Consider the following 15542-nt stretch of genomic DNA (forward strand, 5'->3'; position numbering starts at 1 on the left):
ATTATAGCAAACACAAGCGGAATACAAAAGTGAATAATTAGGCAGCTTGTCCAACATGTGCTGATTAATCATGTTCACATCCTCATCAGTGGAATAGAGTATTGCTCTTTCTTGAAAAAAATTAGGCTCTATATTCTGCTGTAAAGAAATAGCATCCCCATACACTGTTCTGCATATATAATCTATTGATCATCAGCATCAAGAATCAAAAACTCATCTGGAATAGTGATTAGAGCTCTGTCATCATTTCCATCACCAACATCTAAGATTCACTGCGAGAACTCCTGTATTTATTTTTGCATCTTCAGGTGTGAGATCATTTGACATCAGCCTCATGTTCTTTGTTAGCTTCAAAACTTTAACGTGCTTCCAGAGATAAGAAGAATTAAGCGACTCCAAAACTATTTCAGGTCTTCCAGCTCCATGAATAACTGGGAGTACTTGTTTAAATTCTCCACCCAAGACAACTACTTTTCCAGCGAATAAAGAATTAGAGTATTGGTCATCTATTTAGACCGGTTGACTGAAATCTTGTATCTAGATTTTGATTCGCGCTTTAAAAGCTCATTACCAGACGCTAGAGAAGTATATTAAACGAGAAACATTGTCACTTAACACATTCACTCTATATTATATTTATTAAAAGTGCGAGATATTATACATTGTAAAAATCTAATAAAAATTCACAAATATTTTGTTAAGAATAATAAATTGGTAGATCCACCTTATTTAAATCCATCTCATTTTTGCTGAACACATTTACGTCTTGACGTTTGAACACATTTACTTTTAAGTTCTCTATAATTTAATCCATCTAAATTCATGTAATTGTATTGGTCATCTATTTAGACCGGTTTGGGTTTATCTTGGGTGACTAAAATCACTTAATTTTTCCAAAAAATATATTTGTATTTTATTGTTCTTAAAAAATGTTTTATATTTATTATTTTAAACAAAATAGAAAATCAAATCAATGTAATTCATGTATAAAAATCTTAGTATCTAAGGTTGACATGCTTAGTGTGTTCAAAATAGTGTAAATTTAGTTAAAAACTATAAAAGAAAAATTAATTAAAAAATTGACACACCTGAAAATTTACATTGTGAAAGTGAACCGCCTTCTACATAGATCAAACAAAAACAAAAAATTATACAAAATAATTTCTAACCTAGATTTGAGAATATTCAATAAATTTAAAATTATATATGATTATATATATTATATGTATATATGCTCTTTATAAAATCGTTTTGTTAAGTAGTAAATAGTTGAAAGATTGCAATCTTTTAAATTAGCTAAATATTAGATAATTTAATGTAATACCTACAATTTATAATTAGGAAACTCATATTTATCATGTTTTTGTAAATTCATTTATTAAAATTAATTATTTTTATGAGTGAAAAAATGACATTGGATGTAACTAGAAGGTTATTTCAAGTTTTAATGCATATTGATACTTCAACTTTAATAATATAGATAGGAAAACATGTTTAGCTATTTTAGTATTTATGTTGTTAGTATTTTTAGGGGACCTTGGAGCATTCTGAATTGTATAATGATTTTCAAAAATAAAATATACTTAATACTTTAATATTGTGATTTTTTTAATGATGGGACAAATTTATTGACCATAATTTTGAAATTTGTTTTAAATATATTTATATTATCGCTTAAAATGATAATGATTGTTGCCAAATTAATAATTATAAGATTAACTAAAATCTTAAAATCTTAAAAAATAATCGACATGTCATATATATAATTTTCCACATGTTGTATTTTTATATAGCAAGTCGTTTTATTTTTTGTATTAAATGATATTAATTGATGGCCATTTTGAAAAATAAGAAGTCATATTATCTAATAAATAAGATAAAAATTCACTGGCAGAATACTAAATTTTTCTTAATCCTTCCTTATAGTCACTGAAATCTGTATCATCTTGGTAATAATATTATCAATACTAATATAACTAAATAACCCTTACATGTGCAGTCTATTGACTATAAGGAAGGATTAGTATTTTAAAGAAGGTTAAGAAAACAGTATGATATGGAAAACTATTGAATGAGAGAGTATCACTCATGTATAAGGAACACGTGTCCTTTTCTTTTAATGGGCTGTGTGTTTGTTTGGGCTTAAGCATGTGTTTTAATTTGTGTTCTGACTCTATCGATTTTGGCCCATAGCATATATGTTCTTCTCGACGGCTAATAGATTAGGGATTGACGATATTTTTTTTTCCAGATCACTCGCGATCCCTCTTCCTCTTCCTCTTCCTCTTCTGTTCTTCTTCAGTTATGGTGAGTTCTCTTTTGCCTTTTAACTTTTCACCCACAACTTTTCCTAACAGCAACGGCCGTCGCCTCCTCCACTTTCGACTCTCTTCGCCTCCGCAGAACTGCTCAATTCGTTGTTGGTCACCTCATCTGCTTTTGGAATTCCCGGAACATAAACAAGAACGGAGAGTTCATGGGGATAACGATTCTGCTCCTCGATGAATTGGTGAGGATTGTTTAGATTTTATTTATTTCCTTTCTTTTGCAAAGAATAAAGCTTTATGTTTCTTCATATTTGATAACTTCCAAATATATGATCTTTTATTTTACTGCAGGACTCTGTGATTTACGGGTTGGATTGTTTAGATTTTATATATTTATTTTTTTTATTCTGTGATTTTGTAACTGCTAACTGGTTAAGAATAACAGTCATATCGTGATGTTTTATTTGAATAGAGATGGAAAAAAAAATCAAGGTGGTTATTGAGATCAAGCAACGAAATGTGGCTGAGGAAAATCAGTAAACACAGGAGCTTTTAAAGGATAGGTAAACTATATTTTCTTCCGTGAATTATTAGGGTGTTTTAAGAGTTTTTGAGCCATCACCAACATTTGTCATTTTCACCTTTTGTACAGGCCTACAGGGAGCAAGCTTTGCAAGATCAGTTAATGCAAGCAAAAGACAGTGTCTCCACTATGCAAAAATTGCACGAGTTAGCACAGAGCCAACTTTTTGAACTTCGTGTTCAATTAGGCTGTTCATTGACCCTTAATATGGTGAACCAGTTATGTGCTTTCACACGTTAAGCGTACTATTAATTATTGTGAAATGTTTTTTCACATATTAATTGTTTTCCGGATTGGTTAGGTCAATATGATTTGGTTCCCTTAAGTTTCAACAGTTGTTCTTGATGTCATTTCTAATGTTATGATAAGCGTCTACTGCAAATCTAAAGAGATCAATAAAACTTTATAGATTCTTGATATAATGATTGTTTTCTTCATGTTACAGGTTAGTCATTCTGAGAATTTGAAGAGCTTCACTTGGAAGAACGTGCTAAACTGCTCTGGGAGGTTGTTGGTTTGTCTAAGAGATATGTTATAGACACCGAGATGGTGTTAGAAATGATACATTTTTCTAAATGTAAGAGTCACTTGCAAAACAGAAGGCAAGAGTGTAAGCTTGGACCAATCTTAAACTTTGCAAAGGACTCGAGCTGTTATTTTTAGCTCACCTTACGACAAAGAAGGCTTATGGGTTCTTCTACCGGATTCAAACAACATATGGTACTTTCAGAAGGTTAGCTCCATGGATGAATCTGAAGCTATGCATACTTCTTCAAGTGCTATTAGTTTGATAATGAAAAGTTTAGGAGCCAGGTTGAGGCAAAGAACAAGGAAGTTAGAGAAGGTTAAAAGCCTATCCAGATTGGTAATGGGGAAATGCTTAAAACCTGCAGAAGGTACTAAATTTGACTTGCTTCTGAGTTCTGCCTAAGAGATGCTTGGATCAGTTGTGATGAAAGGACATTACTGAAAGTTGAGTATTTGAAAAGAAGAAACGTTTGGAGGGTGAGGTCGCAGAAGAAGGTGTGGAGGAGGAAGAAGATGATAATCTATAGAATTATGTAAGCAAATATAGTGAGGACACGTCAAACACTTTACCCTGGTGTTTGTTCTTCTTCTACTGTAGATTCTGCCTCTAAATTTTACACAGTCAAACACTTTACCCTTTTATTTGTTTTTCTGCTGATTCCATAGATGTTAATCTCTAACTTTTTAAAAGATTAAATAACTAATTTGACCAAAAAAAAATAACTAATTTAGTTAACCAGTTCTAAATAATAAAGAAAAAAGTTATTTTCACATAGCCTCGCACACTCACACGTGAGCATTGCTTCTTCTTCCTGCTGCCAAGTCAGCCGGTACTTTATGCCTTCTCAATTCTTTTTTTTTGTTGACTAATGCCTTCTCAATTCTTCATATTGATTCTTTGAAGTAGATTTAAAGAAAATTTCAATGATTAAGTAAAATATAGGGTTTCAAATCGACCACCTTCCACAATCTTCCACAAGCTTCCAATGGTGTAAAGAAGATATGAAGAAACCAATAACATCAGTTGACTCATGACTGTTATACAAACTTCTTTATATTTTGGATAAATTAATATCTTTCACTAATTTCAACCTTTATTTTATAAATGGGGATGAATGAGGATGTAGATTTTTGCATCGTATTTAGACATCTGAGAGTTTAAGAAAGAACGTCACTATAATATTCGAAACGGTAAACCCTTTAACAAAAAAAAAATATTCGAAAGGTGTTCGAATAAGAAATAAACATCACAAAACGTATTCACTTATTTGGTTTGTCTCTGTTTTTTTTTTCCAAATTAGTTTTAGTATAAAAGTTAACTCTTTAAAAATGATAATAATTTTAACTAAAAAAATCAAAAATATCTTAAAACACTAAAATTTATAAATCATACATGTCAAACATAAAGAATATTAATCAAAAGTACTTTCTAATATATAAAAGGGATTCATTTAAAATTTTTAAAGCTATATTAATAAAAGATTTAACACCACCAATAAAATATGTCAAATAAATATCATATTTAGGGCATGACTGGTTTTCCCGCTACCACCCGTAAACGCAGCTTTTGCGGTTCGCAGCGGTTGTTGGCGTTTCGAAACAATCACAGAAAACGGTACAAATCGTTTCAAACCGCTCCGAACCTCTTAAAATCAAAAGCTGGTTCCATCTAGTGTTTGCGGTTGCGGGCGGTTGCGGGCGGTTGCGGGCGGTTGCGGACGGTTGCGGGAGGATACATTATTTTTCTTTAAAAACAAAATAAATAAAAATAATACTAAAAATATCCAATAAATTTTTTAAATTGAAATAATAGAAATTATAAAATGTATACATATTATATTTTAATTTATATCATAAAAAATTAAAACCAAAATATTTTCTATAAATTTTTAAAATTTAATAATATGATTTTATAAATATAAATTTTATATTTATTATATTATTATAATTTTTAATACTTTTATAATTATATAAAATGTAAATATTGTTAATTTATTATTTAACAGATGGTGCGATTGGTAATTTACCAGTCATAAGAGTCCTGCAAACGCAACAATTTCTAACCGTTGTACCAGTCGTACAAATTTCTTGAAAACGCTTGAAACCGCAACCACCCGCACCCGTAAACTCTCGCAACCGCAACCGCTGCGGTTAAACCAGTCAGGCCCTTATACCATACATGTCAAACATAAAATAATGTTAATCAAAAGTATTATCAAATATATAAAAGGGATTCATTTAAAAGTTTTTAAGCTATATTAATAAAATATTTAACACCACCAATAAAATATGTCAAATATATATCATAGTTATACCATTAAGTTAAATAAAAACGATTTGTAGAAACTGAGGATCTATATTATATAATTAAATAGTAATTATAAAATTAAATTCAGAGTAGAGATGTAAACAAATCTGTCATCAATAACACTGTAAATAAATTATTGTTCATCAATTTCACAAACTAAAATCGCTAAGCTCCAACAAAAATCAAAGGAAATTGTGTGAGCCATAAACTATACCAAATTCTTTATATATATATTATATCATAAACTACACAACTTCTATTTTTCTGGTCACCTATTAGAGACACAAATCATATTTATTAAAGTCCAGTAAAAACTCTATAAACTAAAAGTATTGTAACTATATAATTTAATAAATTTTTAGAGGTGTTATTTTTTTTAGAAAAAAGTTTATTACAACTCCATATTCTTAAATTAATTTTGGGAAAAATAAAAAATAATTTAATTTATTTTTGTATAAATTTTTAATTTAAAAAAAAAGAAATTTATATCTTTTTACTTACATTTTTTTAATTTATATACTAACAACTATTTAATAACTACCTTATAAACTTCAGCCTTTAAACATAAAAACGCTAATAACACAAATGATCGATCAAATCATTGCAAGGATAATATATGAAAATATCAATATATATAAATTTTCTGGTCATTTTTATTTCAATCTAATCAAGTTATATATTTTTCATTGTTCTATTCATCATTATTACAGACAACACAGAGAAAAATATTAGAAAATACAAACAAGTAAATTTCATACATAAAATTACAACAGCATGTAAAATATATCCGGCTCCGCGCTTGCGCGGGGGCTTTGCCCCTAGTAGAATAAGTAGTAGACGATTGGGAAGTCAACATGCCGTGGGACAAAGCAAAAGAGAGAGAAAGAGCATGTCCATCATCGTGTTAACACACAACATGCTAAAAAAAGTCATGATCCCAAAAACAAGAAAACAGGAAAAGGCATATTACTCCACTTGGATATTAGTATCCCCTTCTTCCATAGCCGCCTGTAGTATGTTCTTGACGTTCACCCTCTAGATACGCATCGAATTCACATGAAAAGAAAACACAAAACCTCGGTTACTATATAATAAGAAAAAGAAACTGGAATCCATATCCTTTTAACACAAATCACAGACTAATTAACTCACCAGCCAGATTGGTCGCAAGGCTAGCTTGAGCATCAGCCACTGAATTGAATTCCTATAAACAAGACAGCTAACAATTAAGTGCCATCTTCACTTTGAATGTATTAACAACGAAGCTAACTACTGAATGGATCAGAATCAGCAGGCTAAAGAAAAGGGGCTTTACCCTGGGAACGTGTTGAATATCGCATGATTTAAACTGACTCATAAGCTCCTGTGCTTGTCCACAAAGCTCAGTCATTTTCGGGTGTCGGGTTGCCCATTCACCTTGAACCTGTTGCCAATTAGTCAGAGATAATAACAACACAAACGAGACTGGAAACACACATAAGAAAAGAATCGAACTGGACCTGCTTACAGACAAGCTGTGAATCACCCTGGACGCGCACATTTCTAAAGCCGTTGTTAAGAGCAGACTCGAGGCCAAGATTGGAGAGCTCGATACTCAGCAACGTTGTTTGTAGCTACGCCTAAACCCTCGCGAGAAGAGAAGATCACAGTATTATCTGGAGCACGGAGAATGGCTCCTGCACCAGCTCTTCCAGGGTTTCCTCTGGAAGGACCATCAAACTCGATGTTACATGAGTCCTGAGGAATACATATATATATATATGCAAAAAAAAAGCATATGAGGGAGCTTAGAGTTACTTGAGCAAAGTTGGGAGAATTGGTCCTCACGACGAGCCATAGCGAACAATGCAAAGGGTTTCCTGCAAATAGTAATTGAATAAGATGAGCCAACAGATGCTAACAAGTAAATTAACAGAGATCTAACATCATGCATGGTACTGTCAAAATAGATACTAAGCAAAGCGAAACACGTAAAATCCCACGGGATTCGATCTGAGTTTTCGATAGAAAAAAAACATCAGAGAGCAAGGAGGCGAAACAAATCAGGATTCACGACGGCTGGAAAGTTTTCTCTACGTACCTGATTCCGAGTGCCGCTCAAGAATAAACGAGTGTAGTAGAGGAGGATAACCACGACTCCCTTAGAGCACTATTAACGCGGTCTTCTATGACCGTCTCTTAGAATTATCAGCATTAAAGAAAAAAGGAAATTAGATTAAATGTGAAAGAACGTTTCTTATTTGGCGACTACAAGAGACGGTTTATTGAGACACGTGTTGCCCTTTGGGCGTTCATCGCTTTGAGAAGAGAGAGAGAGAGAAAGAGAGTTGAAGCGATTGCATCGATGGCGGAAGGCGGCGATGATCCCCAGCGACTGAAGAAGGGAAGCCAGAGCTTCAGGCAGATGCTACTTCTCTCGACCCTTTCTTCGACGCCTATCATCATGGATGAGATTCATGACGACGACATGATTGCTGGCCTCCAACGTCACGAGATGTCTCTCTTCCGCCTCATCTCCGATGATTGCATCGTTTAGGTTAACGATACCGGTTAGTACCTTTTCACCGATTCTAAAAGATCTTTGCTTTCTTAGTTTCCAGCTCATGAAACTTCAATTAGGATACTTTCGTTTTCTTTTATTGAACACTTAATTGAAAAACTAAAGAGGTAGATGATATTGTTTGTCTTTATTGGTCACTGGTGTTAATATGGTTTTGTCATGTGGCAGGGACACGATTGAAGTACAAGCCTGGAATTATAATGGGAGGGAAGAACTTGGTTCACAATTGTGCCCTGACTCGATCCATTGAGAGGTAGATTAATCTCTTTAATCAAAAAGAAAAAGAGTTCTTTTATTAATGTTCATTGACACACGCTTCAATTATCTCTGTTTTTTCAAGTTTTGTGGATCCTGGTCTTCATGGAACTGGTAGACACATGGAACACTTTATAACTCTGCATTAACGGTAAATGAACTTTTTTTTTTTTTGCAGCAAGGGAACCGTTTGAGTTCTTCTGCTTGTGGAAGTGCTGGGACCTATGCTTAATCCTGCAAGCGTCTCTTATGCCATCGTCAGTGTATACCACAAAAATATGGTAGACATTCTCACCTCTGAATCAGTTGTTGGTCATCAAGAACAAAATAGACTTATCATATTCTATTGTGGTTTTATAGGTTATTAAGATGGCAAAGGCACTGCAACGGTGAACATGGCGTAGATATCATATTAATTGTTTTCTAACAGGGTCGCCATGCGTTGATTGATCTGGCCATGTCTCCACTGAGCAAGCTTGGTCTTGTTCAAGCTCAGGATTGGTCTTGTTCAAGCCGTTATTGTTGCTGGTACTAGGAGCTTTTGCCATTATTGGTTTGTGTTTGAAATGTTTTGCTTCTCAATGTTTCATTTTTTTAAGAATCTCTGAATAATAAGAGACTTACATTGGAGGATATAAATGTTTGGGTTTTTAACCATGTCTCTTAACTTCACATTTACTACTTAAAAATATTAAAAAAAATATTAAGAGACTCCAAATGAGTCTTTGGGATAATGATGCTCTTAGGTTTATATTTATAAACGAACCATCCACAGCCCGGCCCTGACCTAAAGCCCAACAGGCAAGGGCTTTAGGCGCTAAAGAATATAAGCTATTTTAGGGGCGACAATTTAGTAACCGTCGTCTATGGTACAGTGGTTAGAGCTGACTGCAAATTTCTGTCCAAGCCCAGTCTGTGAATACATAGTGCAATATTTTTTTCCTCTGCTTTAGGCATGAAAAGATGCTGGGCCGGCAATTCTACCCTTAATCTAAACGAGCCCCCTCCTTCTCCTTTGGGCCTTTTCTGGATCCAATGCAACTATAGTTCATGCCCGTTCTAAATGATTTATATTTGTTTTGTTTCAGTCAATAACACACGCAGTATGTGATGATAGACTTAAGAGAACAATAACACAAGTTTACTGCAATTTTCTTTCCATACCAGGGTTAAACCCGCCTTGGAGGTAAGCAATTAAAAATGAATTCATGATTATCTTAAACTTTTATATATTTGTAAAAAAAAATTATACCCAATATAAAATAATATTAATCTTCACTATTTATTTTTTTAATCTTATTAAGATTCAAAGGCTTGAAAAATTAATAAGAAATTTATATTTTTCATTATTTTCCGTTGAACTTAAAACTTATGATCTAACAAATCAAATCTTATTATATAAAATTTGGTTCTTCGAAGTTATTAATTAATATGATCGCGACCTATGACAATTATATATTTAAAGATTATGACATATGTAAATTGATCTCATAGTAAAAATATATATATATTAAAATAATAACAAAAAACAAATTTTGTTAAAAAGTCATTATAATTACTATCTGTTAGTAATTTTCCATTTTTGTGAATCCATTATATTGAGCTTGGTTTTTCAAAGTTGTTAATTAACATGATTGTGACACTAGTCAGTTATATATTTAAAATTGTGATATGTGTTAAACTATATCATAATTAAAAATAAATCAGGTAAGATAATAAAAATGATTTTTGTTAAAAATTAATTATATATATTGTTTAATAGTAATTTGTTAGAACATTTCCTTTTAGAAAATCTAAAGAAAAAAATATTAGTAAAAACACTTATTTAATACTAATTTTATTTTTCTAAAATCCTAAAGAAAAGATAATTGTAAAAGATTATTTGATAGTAATTTTACTTTTTTAAATTGTGACATGTGTTAAAATATCTCATGATTAATAAAATATATAACAAGATGATAAAAACATTTTTATAAAAATAAATTAGTTTTAAAATTATTTAATAGTATTTTTCTCTACCTGTTCTTTTTAAAATTATGTTTTAACATTTTTTGCGAAATAATTTATTTAATATTAATTTTTCATTTTCTAAAATAAAACATCAAACAAAACTCGTTGCAACGCACATGCTCATATCTAGTATTATATAAAAGTAACTATTTTTTTTATTCTTAAGCATGTCAAAATCATAAAAAGGGACATGCAAACTTATTATGTCAAACTCATTTTTTAAAAATTTGTTTCACTATTAATAGGCAAACTATTGTTCTCCTCAACATTAGAAACGTGTCTCTACTTTGACAACAACATGGATAATATACAAACTTTCATAGAGAGGAACAAACTAAACTCATATACATAAAGTAGTCGTTTAACTTCATATCCAACGACAAATAAAAATTTCAACAAAACTCAAAATTTTCTCAATAAAATAGTTCATGTGTCCAGCTATGGAAATGTATTACCTAAGACAAATTGCTTAATTTTTGGTATTTAATCTTAAATTTTTGATCAGATAATTTTTTTTATCATCACCGATATTAATTAGGTATTTTCCTACACCATTTTGCAACGATAAAACATTATTTTTAACTTAAATAATTTTTAAAAAATATTTTTAAATTATTTGTACTAATAATTTAATATAAATTTTGATTTTTAAACATAAAATTAAGATTAAATAAACAATTTCATTTATTTTAAATTATATTTAAGAATAGATATGTATATAGTTAAAATTCTAATCTTAGATAGATTTTCATATTTATCTTTTAGTTAAGATATATTAAATAAAATTGTAAAAAATTAGAAAATAATAGTATAAATTTTTTATAATTATCAGAAAATAAAATTAAACAGAATTTCTAGAATTTAGATATAAGAACAGTATCACATATAAAAATTATAATTTTTGAAAAGATTGTATAAAACTTTGAAAATTTCTTAGTAACAAAAAATGTATGAGTATAAAAATATACAAAGATAATATTTAAATGTATGAGTATAAAAATATACAAAGATAATATTTCAAAATTATTAAATACATTATATTATATTACTATATTATTGAAACTAATATTTACATATGTATATATATATATGTATATTTAATGATGATGTATGATTTATCGCCATATTCTATAAGATTTACCAAAAAAAATCAAAATAAATACAATTTTCTATGTAACATTTAACCATGTCATTATTTCTAATATGTCATGTTATATTTTTTAGTGAAAGTGATTGTAAAAACACGTGTGAATTCACTTTACAAATAGGCAGTACCGGTCCTGAGATATTCATGGTCTAATATGAAATTGAAAGTCGAAGCCCCAATAAAAGATTTTTTTAAAAATATAACTTAACCAAAACACTAATGCTGTCTATTTTGTTTTTATTACTTTTTCTTCTAAAAATAAAAATACAATATTAAGATTTATTTGATTTTATTTTAAAGTGGTTCTGCAACTTCTAAGTTCCAACGTTCCATTTCTTAAAAAAATGATCTTACTTAGTTACTAACAATAAATCAAATAAAATAGATCCTAAAAAACTTTTAAAAATCCTAGGCCCCATTCTTTTGTTTCATAGGAATGGGGTCAAAGCCGGGCCTGCAAATAGGACTCCTTACAAATAATGTATATGGGACAATTATGCATTATGAACAGATTTTAGAAATTATCAAATAATCCACACAGTAATAGTAATAGAGCTTGGTTCTCTCCATGTGTTGACACATCAGATTTTAAAATCAATACGAGAGTTCCATGTCAATAAATGAAAAAACTAGAAACACCACTCACAACATTTTGTTTCTCCACCTCACTTTTCTCTCTCTGGACATTGCCATTATCGCTAAAAAAAAAAATCCCTGAAAAATCACAATCTCCCCTTTCTATTCTCTCTGGCATTATCTCTCTCTCCTTCTTCGATCTCCCCCTCCCTTCCTCTTTCAATTTGACCAAATCAGATGTGTTCTTCAATCTATCATATGAAATCGATAATGAACAATCATATGAATCAACAATCATATGGGGAAGAAACAAAATAGGAGACAAGGCTGAAGAACTTCTTCACCCATGGCGACGATCTTCTTCACGAACCTTTTAGACGTCGGATCAAACCCCTTAAGCAACAGATTCTGTCATTCTGAGGCACTCCAAGCTCTCTCAGAATAGAGACATTCCGTGTTCTGTTCTCTACTTCACATTGTCATGATGGTGGAGATTTGGGAGTCTGTGAACCCATAGCTTCTCAGGAGTTTCAGGACCGAGTCTGGGTTTCGTTTCTCGTCGAAGCTGGCTTTTGATGAGATCGATTCAGCCAGTTTTGGAGTTAGACCCAAGGAAGGTGACAGCTCTATCTCTTGATTTTAATTCAGACAAAATATAAGTATGTCTGAATTGTATTGATTCTCTTTTTGTCGTGGAAATAACTTAGATCCGGTAAGGAAGGTGTTGATGCTCCAGAGAGAAGTAGAGCAGCTTGGCAGATTATACAAGATGTAAGTTACAGATTTTTTCTCCGTACTCTGTTGAGGTTTTGTAATGATTTTTGATTTAATTCTTTGCAGTATTTAATGCTGTTTGTGGAACGGGAGAGATACCAGATTCCAAGCACGTGCAGGCTCCATCCTGATAACAATCTGTACAGGGATCAAGAACAGCATAAGGTCCACGTGGATGTATACGAGTGGAAGTGCGGTTACTGCAGGAAGAGTTTCAACGAGGAGAAGTTTCTTGACCAGCACTTCGCCACTAGACATCATAATCTGCTGCAAATATGGTAGTTCGCTTGAGTGCTTTTGAGCTGAGAACTTTTGCTTGATTGGGTTTCAGACTGGAACAAAAATTTGGTTTATGCTGAGCCGAACCGGTCTGGTGGAGGTCGTACCTAAGAGCCACAACAAGTTCTTGGCCAATATGGTTGGTGTTCACGAAGAGGTAGTGTTGTTACTTCTCTTTATCCACTTGATTCGCCATTGAAATCGACGGAGGAGAAAGAGGTGGAACACATAGATAGGGAGATAACGGATTTGGATCAATGGATATCCAAGGTTAAAGACGGTCAGCATCTCTCAGAGGACGAGCTTCAGCTTCTTTGCGAATACGTACGCACCTCTTCTTCTCCCTTACTTGCTTTCTCTTCTGAATGGTTTCTTTTGTTGCTCGTTCGTTTATGAGGCTTAGAGCTTCTCCTGTTCTCTTAATCTGTATATTTCGCTCTGTTTTGTTCATGGAATTAGATTTTTTTTTCTTTCTTTATAACCATGAATCAGTTCAATCAATTTTGTAGTGTTGTTACTTCTGTTTATCCACTTGATACCTTGTCCGTGTCCTGGTCCTTACTGCTCTGTCTGATACCAAAACTAACATGTGGATGTGGTAAAAATCATTACTAAATGTAAAGGAGATTGCTTACGACCAAAGCTTCAGAGCTGCTCTTCAAGCTGGTATCGACAAGCTTGCTGCTGCTGTTGGTCTCACTCTTGGCCCTAGAGGTATAATTACTGGCTGTTCAATGTGTTTGTTCTACCACAAAACTATATCTTTTTATCTTACTGTGATGTGATATTTTTTCAAGGGAGGAATGTTGTGTTGGATGAGTTTGGAAGTCCCAAAGTTGTGAATGATGGAGTCATTCAAGTTAGGAAAGATTTGGTCCCAAGGTTGTGAATAAAGGAGTCATTCAAATCTATTGTGAATGATGGAGTCATTCAACCTAATGACCTAAATCAATTTAAAAACTAATCAAACCAAGAAAAAAGTAGGAGACAAATATCATCAAAAAAAACAAAATGAGGAATGAGCTAAGTGATTGGGTGTAGGGGAAGAGAGAAGACAAAAATTGGAACACTGGAATAAATCAAATAGGCTAAGAGAACAATGGTTACTGAATCAACATATTTTTTACAAGGGGTGATGATTACGAACAATGTGGAGGCTAGCATAACAAAAAAATAAGAAGAGGTCAGCATCAAAACCAACATATTTGAAATATATGTGCCTTATCTGTAACATAGTTCCTTAGTTCTCATGAGTTTGAAAATGCATAGATTTGTAAACTACCAAAATCATTATGAGGATGGCCATATCGGAATGTTTACGAAGGCAGCAATACCCAAGTAAACGTGAAAGTATTTTAAAATTTCTTAACTTTAAACAATTTTTTTAGTAGCTTCCTTACTTATCTTTGAATATGAATTCATGATGTTGTTGGGTTTTGCTATAATTTTGTGTATCAGGAATGGTCGTTGAGAAAGAGAATGGTGGACGATGGTAGTGACAGATTTCAAAACGAACGATCTCTTTAAATGGTGTGAGTTGTGTGGTTTCATGAAAAATGAGTGTGTATTGTATCCATCCAAAATTATAGAATGCGATATGATAATGGTGCGACTGCACATTTAAAGTTATGAAACAAGCAGAGAAACAAGGTCAATCATTAAGGATATCATTTACAAAGGAACCAAACAATCTCGAATACAAAAATACTGGAATTTTCATTCCATTTATTAACAAAAATGCATATTTGAATTCTTAAAAACTAACCAAACAAAATAGAATAGTTAAATAAATCAGCCATGTCAAAAACTGTTGAGCCCTTCTCTTCTTTCTGTTTTTTTTTTATAACATCTTAACTTTATTGATATCAAATCAATGTAACATATTACATGAATCATAAATTACATTAAACATGTTGTTAATAAGAACTTTAAACAGAGATAACAATAACACGATGCTTCCTAACGCATTCGTAGGATAGGCTGACTCGCTAACTTGCCTCTACTTCGTTCTTGGTCTTATAAGATCTATCTTGTGGCTCTCAAGATACACCATCTCTTACTGGATTGTTCACCTATGAATAGCAAACCTGGTGGTGGCCATGGAGGTTTAAGGGCTCGCTTTGTTGATTGAATACGGAACAAACCGTTCAGCCATAAGATTAACAGATGAAGCCTGAGAGGTTGAAGATAATCTGGTTGGATATTTGCCTCCTGGAATACACCACGAAACCCAAAAGCTGATAGACAAACGTCGG

General features: G+C 32.0%; 4 long non-coding RNA genes across 7 annotated transcripts; 3 read left to right on the plus strand and 1 right to left on the minus strand.

Moving 5' to 3' along the window:
* The first annotated feature begins 2207 nt into the window (after positions 1–2207).
* Positions 2208–4015, plus strand: LOC108827203 (uncharacterized). 2 transcript variants are annotated; one of them, XR_008938594.1, is made up of 4 exons: positions 2208–2509; positions 2740–2830; positions 2920–3068; positions 3296–4015. It is a non-coding gene; the product is annotated as an uncharacterized LOC108827203 (long non-coding RNA). The 2 variants fall into 2 exon arrangements; XR_008938593.1 differs by having other exon boundaries at positions 2210–2509; positions 2920–4015.
* Positions 4016–6367: 2352 nt separating this feature from the next.
* On the minus strand, positions 6368–7898 carry LOC108825952 (uncharacterized). The gene is made up of 6 exons (XR_008938956.1): positions 7767–7898; positions 7484–7545; positions 7186–7388; positions 7002–7109; positions 6839–6890; positions 6368–6721 (listed from the first exon to the last, which is right to left on the minus strand). It is a non-coding gene; the product is annotated as an uncharacterized LOC108825952 (long non-coding RNA).
* A 69-nt stretch (positions 7899–7967) lies between these two features.
* LOC108825951 (uncharacterized) lies at positions 7968–9140 on the plus strand. Its single transcript, XR_001945329.2, has 4 exons — positions 7968–8235; positions 8415–8499; positions 8680–8782; positions 8862–9140. It is a non-coding gene; the product is annotated as an uncharacterized LOC108825951 (long non-coding RNA).
* Positions 9141–12313: 3173 nt separating this feature from the next.
* Positions 12314–15103, plus strand: LOC130499429 (uncharacterized). Of its 3 annotated transcripts, none has more exons than XR_008938294.1 (7): positions 12314–12851; positions 12942–13005; positions 13075–13611; positions 13911–14001; positions 14085–14470; positions 14557–14637; positions 14746–15102. It is a non-coding gene; the product is annotated as an uncharacterized LOC130499429 (long non-coding RNA). The 3 variants fall into 3 exon arrangements; XR_008938296.1 differs by having other exon boundaries at positions 14557–14625; XR_008938295.1 differs by having other exon boundaries at positions 14085–14625; positions 14746–15103.
* The last annotated feature ends 439 nt before the right edge of the window (positions 15104–15542 follow it).

This window comes from Raphanus sativus, chromosome 9 (genome assembly GCF_000801105.2).
Source record: "Raphanus sativus cultivar WK10039 chromosome 9, ASM80110v3, whole genome shotgun sequence".
NCBI lineage: Eukaryota > Viridiplantae > Streptophyta > Magnoliopsida > Brassicales > Brassicaceae > Raphanus > Raphanus sativus.